This window comes from Procambarus clarkii, chromosome 86, assembly GCF_040958095.1.
Source record: "Procambarus clarkii isolate CNS0578487 chromosome 86, FALCON_Pclarkii_2.0, whole genome shotgun sequence".
In the NCBI taxonomy this organism is placed as follows: domain Eukaryota; kingdom Metazoa; phylum Arthropoda; class Malacostraca; order Decapoda; family Cambaridae; genus Procambarus; species Procambarus clarkii.
Window position 1 is genome coordinate 22,105,590 of NC_091235.1, and position 6,644 is coordinate 22,112,233.

The window sequence follows — 6,644 nt, forward strand, 5'->3', positions numbered from 1 at the left end:
ACTAAAGGAGCAACAACGGCAGCACCATACATTAAAGCAACAACAGCGGCAGCACCATTAACTAAAGCAACAACAGCACCATTAACTAAATCAACAACAGCACCATTAACTAAAGCAACAACGGCAGCACCATAAACTAAATGAACAACAGCGGCAGCACCATTAACTAAAGCAACAACAGCGGCAGCAGCACCTACAGCTACAACATCAACAGCTGTCCCTCACCTTAATTCTCCTTTTTTCGATCAGGTCGCAGCTGCACAGGAAGATGTTGCCACTGTCCCAAGTTTGACGGGCAAGAAATTATCCTCGTCTACGCCTGCGCGTCTACAGGGAAGGAAATCACCCAGACAATATTGGAAGAGCTTCCCTTCCCTCAAACTTCGAAAAGACTCTGAAAAAGTCGGGGAAAACCGGGGTTAAAAATCTATTGAGTTTTACTTTTCTTTCCTTGGTTAAACACGCAACTGATGTCTAGTAGTTGAAGTTGATTCAGTTGAAAGTCATTTCTGCTGGATACAGTTTAATGGCCTCTCGTGAAAGTTGTTGAACCATTTAAATTGGTTCAGGGGTTCAACCATTTCAGTAGGTGTACATTGAAATAATCCCAATGCCCTTTCATTATGAACAAAATGGTCATGTATTCTCAATAATCTATTTGTTTTGATAACTTTTGTTCATAGGATGAGAATTAAACAACACAATGGACCCACCTGTCCCTAGGCTACGTCTATCCAATGCGACGGTTGACACCTACGGACGCATTCATCAATTTTTATGTACTGTTTATTCAAAACAGAAATTTCCTCAGATATAAATGAATATTATTATATACAATAATTGTCTGCATGGTTAGGCATAGGTTAGGTTAGCTGTTGATGTTATGCTGGGATTTATTTTTGTATTTCCAGTACGTGGGTGAAGCAATTACACAACCCGTCCTCAGGCTAGGCTCGTTAATGCTGCGTCCGTTCCCCTTCCCACCAAGACGCACTTATCAATTGTATCGTATTATGTTTAGGTTCTTGTATATATATATATATATATATATATTGCTGGCTGACAATCCTTGCGCTCTCAACTCAACTTGAAGGGTGGGGGAATCAGGCCAATCGCTGTTGGCAACACTCCGACGTCTGAACACCTTCCACATGTGAAGGTGTTCAGCAAGGTGATCCTCTAGCTCCTCTTCTTTTCTTCTTAGTCTTAAAAGAAATCACTGAAAACTTGTCCAGCGAGTTCAACATATGGTTTTTGGATGATGGCATATAGCTGGCCCACTAGACCACCTCTTGGAAGATATCAGAAAAATAAAGGAGCAAGAAGCAAGCCTGGGTCTCTTCCTGAACCCTTCCAAGTGTGAAGTAGTCTCCTCCAATCCAGACATCATAGCTAGAATAAGCTCTGCCTTGCCCGGAGCCCATGTCATTAGGGCTGTGAACAGCACTCTCCTTGGAGCCCCCCTCGGGTCTAACGCCATTGAGGAGATCCTTGATAAGAAAATCACAGACCTCAAGAGGATGGAAAACAGGATAGGTGATATCGATGCCCACGATGCTTTTTATCTCCTCACTAAATGCCTACCCAGCACTCAGACCAACCATGTTGAAAGCCAAGGAGTGTGTGGTCTGTCTAACACTTGGGCAAGCAGTGTGGTCTGTCTAACACTTGGGCAAGCAGTGTGTGGTCTGTGTAACACTTGGGCAAGCAGTGTGGTCTGTCTAACACTTGGGCAAGCAGTGTGTGGTCTGTCTAACACTTGGGCAAGCAGTGTGTGGTCTGTCTAACACTTGGGCAAGCAGTGTGTGGTCTGTCTAACACTTGGGCAAGCAGTGTGTGGTCTGTCTAACACTTGGGCAAGCAGTGTGGTCTGTCTAACACTTGGGCAAGCAGTGTGGTCTGTGTAACACTTGGGCAAGCAGTGTGTGGTCTGTGTAACACTTGGGCAAGCAGTGTGTGGTCTGTCTAACACTTGGGCAAGCAGTGTGTGGTCTCTGTAACACTTGGGCAAGCAGTGTGTGGTCTCTGTAATACTAGAACAAGCAGTGTGTGTGTGTGTGTGGTCTATCCAGCATCCTGACCTTCTAGTATATGGCACTAGGACACCAAGAACAGACCAGCTGTCAGACCCAGACATTATTGTAGCCTCGTAAGCTAGAAAAACCCATTAGCTCCTTCACTCTTCACCGCTCCGCGCCCATATCATTTAATTACACCAAATCGTGGAACCTCCTCACCATGAAATTACCTTGGCTAGAAAATTAAGACTGTTTTACACGAGGCGCCACGCCTCTCCTCTCCTCTAATTCCTGCCAATTTACGCTGATTTACGCCTTCCATTACCTGCCGGCGTAGTAGCGTAATTACGCCACCCCGACGACCTCGTCTTCTCCGCCTACATTGACCTTCTTCAGCTTTATAAATAAGATTGCATCTATATATATATATATATATATATATATATATATATATATATATATATATATATATATATATATATATATGTATATATATATATATATATATATATATATATATATATATATATATATATATATATATATATATTAATAGGGAAGGGAGTACCACCTCTGGCTGGAAGAAGGGGGACCCATAGCCTCGGAGGAAACCACACATAACGCATTGGAAGGAATGTAGGCGATGTATTAACAATATAAATATATAACAATATTAATATTCCCTCCGCATTGGAGGGAATATATATAATATATATATTATATATATTAATTCATAATGGCTTCGTGGGTCTAATGTTCTCATAATTTGTGTCAGTAATCCGAGGGCGGCAAAATCTCGACGTGTTGGTAATGATGAACAGTTGCTTCCGTGTTAAGTGTTGAAGCTGGCTGCTAGATGTCAACAAGTGATTGTGTAATATAATCAAGACGGGGAAATGAAGGTTCGACTCATATATATATTTAGCAACTTGCCTATACTTTAGAGGAATGACACTCGATAAATATTTTGTATATTTGTGATGTTATTTAAAACTTTTAGTCTATTATATAATGCAATTTCTTATTTTACGTCTTGGAGAAGCCACAAGTACTAAAAGTATACCTTTAGTACTTGAGTTTTGGCTTCAGTTCAGCCCGGATCTGAACATTCAGCTTCCGTCTTCAGTGAGCCATTATTGCCGTGCTGGGGCAGGAGACAATGGCCTGGCCGGCCCACCCTCAGGGCTCGCCATAAACAAATCACTTAGGAGGAGTTTACTGGTGGTACCTGAGGGCTGACCTCGCAACCCCGGCCATACCACCAGAGATTGGTATCGGATACCAGAGAGGACAATACTAGGCCCAGTACGGTATTTTGTCGCTGGGGGGCACTGGATCTCTTGTTAGTAGTCAGTCTCTCTCTCTCTCTTTCTCAGAGAGAGAGTACACATGTATTGTACAACATGTACACACATTAGAGTCACCATAGAACATGTACACACACACTAGAGGCACCTTAGAACATGTAAACACACATAAAAGAGAGAGCACTGGGGTTCATATGGCCCCATGTTAAGAATTACTCACAGCGTCATGATGTAATCTTCCAGATCAGCGCCTGGAGGGGATACTGTCATAAACCAGCCAAGTACCCCAGATGGGTCCCTCATCTCCCCATAACTACTTCTTGGCTTCCATTACCACGGCCATGTGCGTGGACCGCGGACTATCGCCCCGTGCCCCACTCTATCCCGTTGCTGTACATTTTGTACATGATTGTATATGTAAAATTAGTATATTGTAATGAATAGCAATCGATTATATTATGACAGTTTTGACGTATATTACCTTTCAGCCGGGTACCTTACCTTGACCTTGAGTAAGTGACCTTGGTAAGTGATATTTATGATTTTTGCTTTGTTTTGCATTGGTGGGAACTGGTACCTTAACAACCAGGTACCCAATTATGGCTGGTTTGATTGATTGATTAAGATTAGGCCAATCAGGAGGTGGCACGGGCATGAATAGCCCGTAATGTGGCTAGGTGAACAGGAACGAATAGTTAAGGAGTGGCGCCCAGTCGATCTTCCCTAATCAGGACTCGAATCAAGACAGTGTCCTAAACGTTTGTCTGTTCAAATATCTCATTTGTCTATGCATCTTGGTTATAGGTTAATACTTAAATTTTGCTTTTGTTGATTCAAAGATTGAAATTTAAATTTAAATAAGTTTATTGAGGTAAAATACACACAAAGGGATGAGGTAGCTCAAGCTATTCTCACCCCGTTCAGTACATTGTGTTAATACATCCATAGACATACATCATAACCAATAAACATACTACCGAACATTCTGATAGATAAACATATACATTTCCTCCTTTACACAAGTAGTATTGTATCAGACGTACACACAAATACTTTGATGACCTAGATATACTGTATAGACAATTTGCAAGAGACATGAATGATCATACTTCATAGGATCAATTCTATAGTATGACTGCCGAGTTCCTTGTCCGAAACTCGGGAAGGAATCACACTGCGTTCAGACCTGCGTCACTCAGGCAGGTCTGAACGCTCTGAAACAGCTTATCCCCTCCTTTTCTCCGCATGAAACGAACAGATACTCTAGCGTTAATGTCACGGACTCTATCATACACACTGTAAATTTAATTCCATTCTCATTATTTCAATCATTGCATTTCTTTGATATCCAAGAATAATCCTCATAGCCTCGTTCTGTATCAGCTTTATTTTTTTAATTCTACCTTGGCCTGTGTAAGACAAAACGGGTGCTGCGTAGTCTATCAGGGACCGAACAGTGCTTATGTATAACATCCGCAAGATAGGTACCCCAACACCTTTACCAGAAAAAGCCAGTTCTTTTAGAGGATGAAGACGGGCTTTACATAAGGTGCTGATATGATTTATTTCAGCATTTTTACTCTCACATGTGTATCCAACATACATGCCCAGATACTTGTACTTCTGAACACGGCTCAGTTCCACACCATTTAGAGTAAGTGTTATATTTCTTCGTTTCCTATACTCATATTTGGTTTTGTCTGCATTTATAACTAAGCGTAACTTGTGACAGGTTGTACCAAGTATGTTAAGAGCAGTTTGTATTTTGTTCCCAGAAGTGCCTTGTATAAGAATGTCATCAGCATATATGATCGTCGTCACCCCTGGAGGATACATCTCTGATGCTAATCTGTTCATTAATACATTGAATAAGGTGTGACTTAAACTCCCCCTTGTGGGGTACCTAACTGAAACCTCCGTTCCTCAGACATGTATCCCTGGTAATACACCTGACCTTTTCTGCCTTGTAGATAATCCCTTATCCAATGTAGCAATCTCCCTGTTATTCCCAGATTGGCTAATTCGTTGTGATTCCCCTTCTTTGTCTACCGTCCTGTTGGTCTGTCCTCGGCTCCTATTTTTATCACTACAGAATTTCAATTGAATAAGTGTAGTTATTTATCAAATCAACTCTGCAGCCTTCGTCTATTCTGATTCTTTCCATTTAGTTTGTATAACCTAGAAACATGTTTGAGTACAATCGTGGAAAGGTGATTGACATAGATCAGATTCGGTATAGGTATGAGGGTCAGTGCATATAGTATTCCACTTGTCTTCCTAATCCTATGCCAATCCAACTTATCCCTCTTCCGGTGATTCTTTGACTTCAATCTGCTAGGTACTCTCTCACCCCTTGGTAGGGATGCATTAAAGATCACTGCTTGAAGTACATTAAGGGCCCGTGTAGATTGTTTTCCTCACGGCACCCTGTTTGCAGACCATCAATGTATTCACCACTGAGCATCAGACTCAGTGGTGATCCATGGAAGCTTTCATTTAGTGTATGAGTGCGTATAGCGTGTGAGCGAGTTTATGACCGCAAGCATACATGTACGTGTTTCGAAGCGAACGAATTACTGGACCTGTGCATGCACGCTTTCCCAGTTGCATGTCTGACCATGTGTGTATTAATCTGCTCACTAGCGTGAACCCTAACAATGAACGTAAATGACCCTGGTTAATGACACGAAACCCAGAAAAATGCGAATTGTTTCATGAGAACTGATTCAACGTTAGCATAAACTCTGTCCACACAATTTATCTCTCATTACTGAAGTCCATTTAGAAGTGCTGCAATACTTATGTTATATCGGTAGATTGCATGTTTCTTTTTGTAAAATCTAAGCTGATTTAATTACATAATTTATTATTATTGATGTAAAATTATTTAGCTTTGTAAGGCATTGAATTTATAGAATTTTTGCTCAAATTAATTGATTTTGCAACAATGTTTAGTATCTCTCAGCTCGCAGGCATCCGTTTTCCGACTGCGATTAACAAGTGCTTTTTATACCTCAAAACATCAACAATCATCGCATTTCTGTTTACTGTTATTGTTACTTTGTCTCGCCAGTTCACGCACATCCGCATTTTATGAGATAGTTTTGCGGCTCCGGTTTATTGTCACAACTTTTCATAATTGCGTTTGTGATTGCTTTTTCCCCACCTCTCTCTGCTCATATATATAGCCGTTAAATTTCACACATACACACACAGTTTTACACATATTTACTCGTACCTGCGCTTAAATTTTTCCGTACAGTTGTCGTCAGTAATTCACGAAAGGTATGTGAATTACAAATGTGTTAGGTACTGTACT

General features: G+C 41.0%; 1 pseudogene; it reads left to right on the forward strand.

Moving 5' to 3' along the window:
- The first annotated feature begins 4,424 nt into the window (after positions 1 to 4,424).
- Positions 4,425 to 4,543, forward strand: LOC123769589 (small nucleolar RNA U3; annotated as a pseudogene).
- The last annotated feature ends 2,101 nt before the right edge of the window (positions 4,544 to 6,644 follow it).